The sequence below is a fragment of the Biomphalaria glabrata genome, chromosome 14 (genome assembly GCF_947242115.1).
Source record: "Biomphalaria glabrata chromosome 14, xgBioGlab47.1, whole genome shotgun sequence".
NCBI classification, from domain to species: domain Eukaryota; kingdom Metazoa; phylum Mollusca; class Gastropoda; family Planorbidae; genus Biomphalaria; species Biomphalaria glabrata.
The window spans coordinates 32,517,715-32,524,643 of record NC_074724.1 but is presented as its reverse complement, the minus strand read 5'-3'; positions in this window follow the sequence as shown (position 1 = coordinate 32,524,643).

Below are 6,929 nucleotides of genomic sequence, written 5' to 3'. Positions count from 1 at the left end.
GCCATGTCTACAATGTTGACATGAGAAAAGATAGAAAGGATTTAGACCTAGATCTAATTTTAAGAAATACACTTTGCGCAGATAGTTTTTTACTTTGACACATGAAAATACAAAAGAATATCTATTGATTTCATTATATAATAAAATTAACCTTCAATTTTGTGTTTCAAAAGCATTTTTTACATAAATTAGTTCCTTATATCTGTGACTACAGATTTCCTGACGAACATTCTTTCATTAGACAATACCGTAATGAATCGCGTACTAAATATTAATTCGTTTAATTGTTTACTTTATAATCCCATCCCTAGATCTAAAACTCTAATTCAACTCTAAGATGATAACACTTCTCTTCGCACATATAGTTTTATACTTTAACACATAAACATATCAATTAAAGTCCATTCATTTCATATTTTGATCAAATAAACATTCAAATTTGGTTTTCTAAAGCATTTTTAATAGACTACATTCGTTTACGAAAGCTGCGAAGCCGAGTTGAGATAGGCCTAGATCTATATTCATTCATGAATCGCGTACTAAAAATTATTTCGTTTAATTGTTTACTTTATAATCCCATTCATTTAACAAAGCTATCGCTCTTTTCGTTTTTAATAGATATGAATGTATCGGCTTTGGCTATTTTCGTAGCGAAAGAGAAAAAACTTGAAAGGATCATTAGCTAAGTTTAACATACATCTAAATCCAATCCACTAGATTAGTGAACACAAACTTAGACCCGCAGGCCGCGGGTAAGGTCAGGCTAGTTTGAAATAGAGTTAACTTCTAACATAGGTGCTACAAAGTTTGATTTATACTAATATAGTAGTAGGCCTAGTAGGTAGGCCTATCTGTGTGCATATTATATATATATATATATAAATGAAATGTTCAAACATACATGTAGATTATAGTAATTTAAGTAAAAGCTTAAAAAGCTTAGAATTTAAAGTTTGTATTTAAAGATATATATATAGCGGTGAATGTTTTATTTATGTCGTAAAGATATAAGAGGCGTCATGCTTGCATTTTTTGGGATTGCCGACACCCCCCCCCCACCCGCATGCAAAACGGGTCTCTGTTACTTGCATCGATGATAGTGTTTCTTTTATGAATAACTTAACCTTCGTATCCCACACACACACACAAACACACACACACACACACAAAAGTACCACCCAAGGTCGCCAGTGTTGTGTCACTCCATGTTTTGAGCCCCCTAAGTAACTTGACACGCTTTAAATGAATTCATTTTGTTTAATCCTCGGACACGTCTTCTTTGTTGGCACGATGAGTCACCGGGGCATCGGACAGGTCCCACAATCCCATTGGATTTCTAATACCATCTGCATTATAGCCGGCACTTCGCCTCCCCCCCCCCCTCCTTGTGCAGCATGACTGTTGTTTGGCCTCTAATTACCCAGAGTGCTAAAAAACAAACAAACTGTAATTGTTTGTAAACAAAGCGAGATAAACAAAATAGTTCCTGGGGTGGAGGGGGGGGGGATTAAATTTGTGTATACATTCGTTGACTTCTGCTGCTTGAGATCAGACAATGGGAAGAAATAAGTAAAGACAAGAGACTAGGCGGGAAAAAAATGAGAGAGAATGCGAGAAAGAAAAACAACGGAGACAAAGAGAAAGAAAGTGAGGGAGACAAAGAGAAAGAAAGTGAGGGAGACAAAGAGAAAGAATGTGAAGTAGACAAAGAGAAAGAATGTGAAGGAGACAAAGAGAAAGAATGTGAAGGAGACAAAGAGAAAGAATGTGAAGGAGACAAAGAGAAAGAAAGTGAGGGAGATAAAGAAAAAGAAAACGAAGGAGACAAAGAGAGAAAAAGTGAGGGAGACAAAGAGAAAGAAAACGAGGAAGACAAAGAGAAAGAAAACGAAGGAGACAAAGAGAGAGAAAACGAGGAAGACAAAGAGAAAGAAAACGAAGGAGACAAAGAGAAAGAAAACGAAGGAGACAAAGAGAAAGAAAACGAAGGAGACAAAGAGAGAGAAAACGAATGAGACAAAGAGAGAGAAAACGAAGGTGACAAAGAGAAAGAAAAGAAGGTGACAAAGAGAGAGAAAACGAATGAGACAAAGAGAAAGAAAACGAGGGAAACCAGATAATATAAAAGTATCTCACTACCAAGGATGTGTTGTTAAGTTGCTCAACAAAATATCAGCCTACTAAAGCTCCAGAAGCTGGACCTCGGGTCAGGTCACCCTGTCATTCATGCACTCAGAACAAACTGCTTACCCGATAAAATTGGCTGATTCATTTGAATCGTGTGATTCATGTGATCTTTGTCGTGAAAATTTTTAAAGTACATAACCCTAACCAAAAAAAAAAAGTTATCCTCTCTAGCTCTTAGTTTTTCAACATGGTAATAAAGAGAGTCCATGAGACAGACGTTCTGAACAGAAGCCATTCAAGAAGATTGAGACCTAATTTACATCAGGTTTTTATAGAATCATTTTTTTAAGGGGAAGACTAAGTTACTAGTGTATCAGTGAAAGGCAATACTACTCAGACGTTCTTTAGTCTTCACTTGTTAAGTCTGAAGTATTTTAGTCTTTACTTTTATAGTCTTAAGTATTTTAGTCTTCACTTGTTAAGTCTGAAGTATTTTAGTCTTTACTTTTATAGTCTTAAGTATTTTAGTCTTTACTTTTATAGTCTGAAGTATTTTAGTCTTTACTTTTATAGTCTGAAGTATTTTTTTAGACCTAAACCAGTGATGCCCAACCTAATTTGACCAGCTGACCATTTTAATTTCCAATACTCGTGTCACGGGCCACATGACTGAAAAGTTACAAAAACGAAAAAAAAATTGTTCTGAAACTATTTTGCCAGAAACCCCTGGATTTAGTACTACATTACTTTATGGGATATTGTGGGGATGTAGATTTTAGGTTTTAAGCATCAGAAAACAGCTTCATTCCTGTACAATGTGAGCAACAGTGTAGGTACCTTTACCACCGACTCATTTTCTTGTCGCTTTTTTGATAAAGATTCCCTTCGATCTTCCAATCTCTTGGCTTAGTTTAACAATATTTTATTCGTGGTTCTAACCAAGGATACCAACATATCTATTTCATAATGTCAACATATCTATTTCATAATATATCATTGAGGTAGCCAGGATTTTTTTTTTCGGCTAACCCCCCCCCCCCGGCCCAAATTTATATATATATATATATATATATATATATATGTTTGTATGGATGGAAGTGTGTGTGTGTTTGAAAGACGTTTATTGTGCCCTAGAATAAGTTCTTCCTGGAGTTAGTAAAAAAATTGTAGACTCATCGCCCTTGCCAGCAAGGGGTCTGGGGGAGCGCCGAGAGCTCCCCCAGCGCGAGGCAGAGTCCCGTCGCCAAGCACTATTTCTGGTATTGAAAGCCAACTAAATGCATATTCTGAGGTACCTACAGTGCATTATTTTGCTAGTAAAAAGTTTTATTTCAAAAACCTAATGTGCTATTCTTACTGACTTAGACCCTTCCGCACCGTTCGGCGCATTTGCTGGCAAGCTGTTTCCACTAAAATCTGTCTCTAGCAATTGTCTGAAGCCTCTTCCCACCTGCTCTGAGGACCTCCATGAAAGTGTGGCGCCAAGTTGTACTAGGATGTCATCGCAACTCTAATTATGCGTAATTCATTTTGTCGGAGAACATGTCCCGCAAACCTCATGCGACGCTCTGTCAGAAACCTTACTAAGGGGTCGACTCCCACTTCGGCATAGGATTTCCTTGATTTAGACCCGATCTCTATAACTGACTCCTAAAATCTGTCTTAGCCATCTTTGTAGAGCCACATTTAGTGCTTTTCAATTTCGGCAGATGACTATTCATTGCACTTTATTAATGGAGCCCAGCCACTAGTAGAGATGTGTAACTTCTCTTAACTATGATCTTGGAATTAGGTGACTATTTTGCTTTAGATGTTTTATCGAAAAGAAGGGATAGATAGATAGATAGATTAGATAGATAGATAGATAGATAGATAGATAGATAGATAGATAGATAGATAGATAGATAGATAGATAGATAGATAGATAGATAGATAGATAGATAGATAGATAGATAGATAGGCAGACAGGCAGGCAGACTGACTGACTGACTGACTGACAAGCAGACAGACAGACAAGCAGACAGACAGACAGGCAAACAGACAAGCAGACAGACAGATAGATAGATAGTTAGATAGATAGATAGATAGATAGATAGATAGATAGATAGATAGATAGATAGATAGATAGATAGATAGATAGATAGATAGATAGATAGATAGATAGGCAGATAGATAGATAGATAGATAGATAGATAGATAGATAGATAGATAGATAGATTGATAGATAGATAGATAGATAGATAGATAGATAGATAGATAGATAGATAGATAGATAGATAGATAGATAGATAGATAGATAGATAGATAGATAGACAGACAGACAGACAGACAGATAGATAGTTAGATAGATAGATAGATAGATAGATAGATAGATAGATAGATAGATAGATAGATAGATAGATAGATAGATAGGCAGATAGATAGATAGATAGATAGATAGATTGATAGATAGATAGATAGATAGATAGATAGATAGATAGATAGATAGATAGATAGATAGATAGATAGATAGACAGACAGACAGACAGACAGATAGATAGATAGAATAACATTCACACTTTATTTGTAAAACAAACATGTTGGTTTATTATCCAGTTCCACAAAAAAAAATATTAAAGACCCGCCCCCACTTTTCCTGGTAGATGCTAAATTCCCAGTTCAAAAACGCACAAATGTTAAAGGTTATGATACCAAGCCATCAGAGAAAATATGGGAGCCCTAAAGTTACAGTAAGAAAATATACATTTTTAAACCTTTTTTTTTGGGGGGGGGGGGGAGGGGGGGGGAGGGAATTTTCTCCACTTTGTGCCGACGTTTCGGCGGGCCGGATGGAACCACGTCGCGGGCTGAATATGGCCCACGTGCCGTATTTTTAGCATCACTGGTCTACACTTTCATTGCCTAAAGTCTTTTAGACTAGATATGTTCATAATCTGAAGTGTTTCCACTTTTTCGTGCATCTACTGTCGACGTTCTGACTAAGTCGAATTACTGAAATGTATTTTATCTCCGTTTCACTGTGTTGTCCTTAGGAATGTTATTACCATGGGAATCCCATGGGATGGGACAGCACACATTTGTATTTCCCATAGTAATGAGAGTGTGTCAGGGTGATACTGAATTGTCGTACTTAGATGATACTTCTGAGTGTTTAAAGTAAATATAGTGAAAAATATTTGTCGCTTTGCATGTCTCTTTGTACATGCTCTGTTGTCGCAGATAAATATAAAACATACTGTAGACATTAATCAATAATAACATTAATAATAACAGAGACCTCGTGGCAATACAAGTAGAGGCAGAAGACTATCTTTTTTTATTTCCTCACTTCCTGTTAATTACTTTCTCACAAAACATCCACAACAATCAATGACGTAATATACGCATATTAGTACATCCTTCCTTTTGAAGTTATTATCACAGTACATGTAGTCCTGTTTAGTAGACACTAGACCTAAACGTTCATACGTTTAAGGATTTATTTTGAACTGTATTCCGTATTAATATTATAATGGGAATCCTATGGGACAGGACAGGCATACATTAACATGGGATAGAAAAATATGTCCCAACCCTGCCGTTTCATGGCGGTTTAACGCTCTGTTAAATTGTTATTGTTATAAGAACGCAACTCTCTGTTCATGTGTATTCCATGGTCATATTAGTATATTATACTATATGATACTTAGCATTACTGCTAGGCACTTTCATCCTTATTCTATTTAAAGGGATGCGTCCAGGCCATCATGGCAAATGTCCCGAAACCTCATCGAATCCAGTGTTTGGTATACATTAGCCTAAGATGCAGTACGTCTACGGACAAGTCTATTCTGAAGACCTGGGCCTTATTTCTGACTCTCTGCCCATCTCTCTCGGGAATCGTGGGCACTCTGACGTCACCGAATGAATGCATCGGTGTGTGCTATCGTGATAGATTTGTAAGTCTGCGCAAGTCCGGCTTCCCTGGCCATGTCAAAGCATCCGTTTTCTCTTTCTTTTTTTCCAAGTCCCTACAAAAAAAAATAAAAATTGCACGAAGAATAGACCTACATTCAAATTTGATTGGTTGAAAAAAAAATGTATATCCGTCCGCCATGTTGCGTGGGTGGTGGGGCAGAGAGACGAGAGAGGACAGATGTGGAAGAGGCCGGTTCGTAGTTAGTCAGAAAGTTTGGTAACTTAGCATGGTGAGCTGGAGTGGCATGAGGGAAAAGGGAGGGGAGAGAGGGGGGGGGGGTCATGTCTGAATTCAAAGTTCAGGACGACATGACCCCGCCGCGAACCCAAAATTATGTTCAGGAGTGAATAACTCCAGGTCATGTGACCGAACCTGGCACGAATGAGTGGATGTTTAGGAGCATGTCTTGAAGAGGGGTGGGTACGTGAGGAGGATAGGGGGGGTGTGAGAGAAGTGTTAGATGGTAGAAACTTGGAGTCGTCCGAAATTTCATGAGTAGGAGGGGCGTCCCTTTTAACCACGCCCACTTGAGCTTATCAAGTATGTGATCAAAAAGTCTGGAAAAAAAATAAAGGGACAACACACTGAATGAGTGATTACAACAATTTTTTTTTCCACCTCAAAATTAAAATTTTACATTAATTAAAAAAAAAAACTTGAAATACCCTAACTATTAAGTGTTAAAACAAAACAGACATTACACAAATCAGACCCAGACAATCGATTTGTCTTCCACTGAGAGGTGAAAACTCATCCTCCATCTTGAAATTTTGCTGTGACAAACTATTTCGCAACGACCGTGAAGTGACTGGAGTATCTTCAGTACTCTCATGTCTCCAGATGC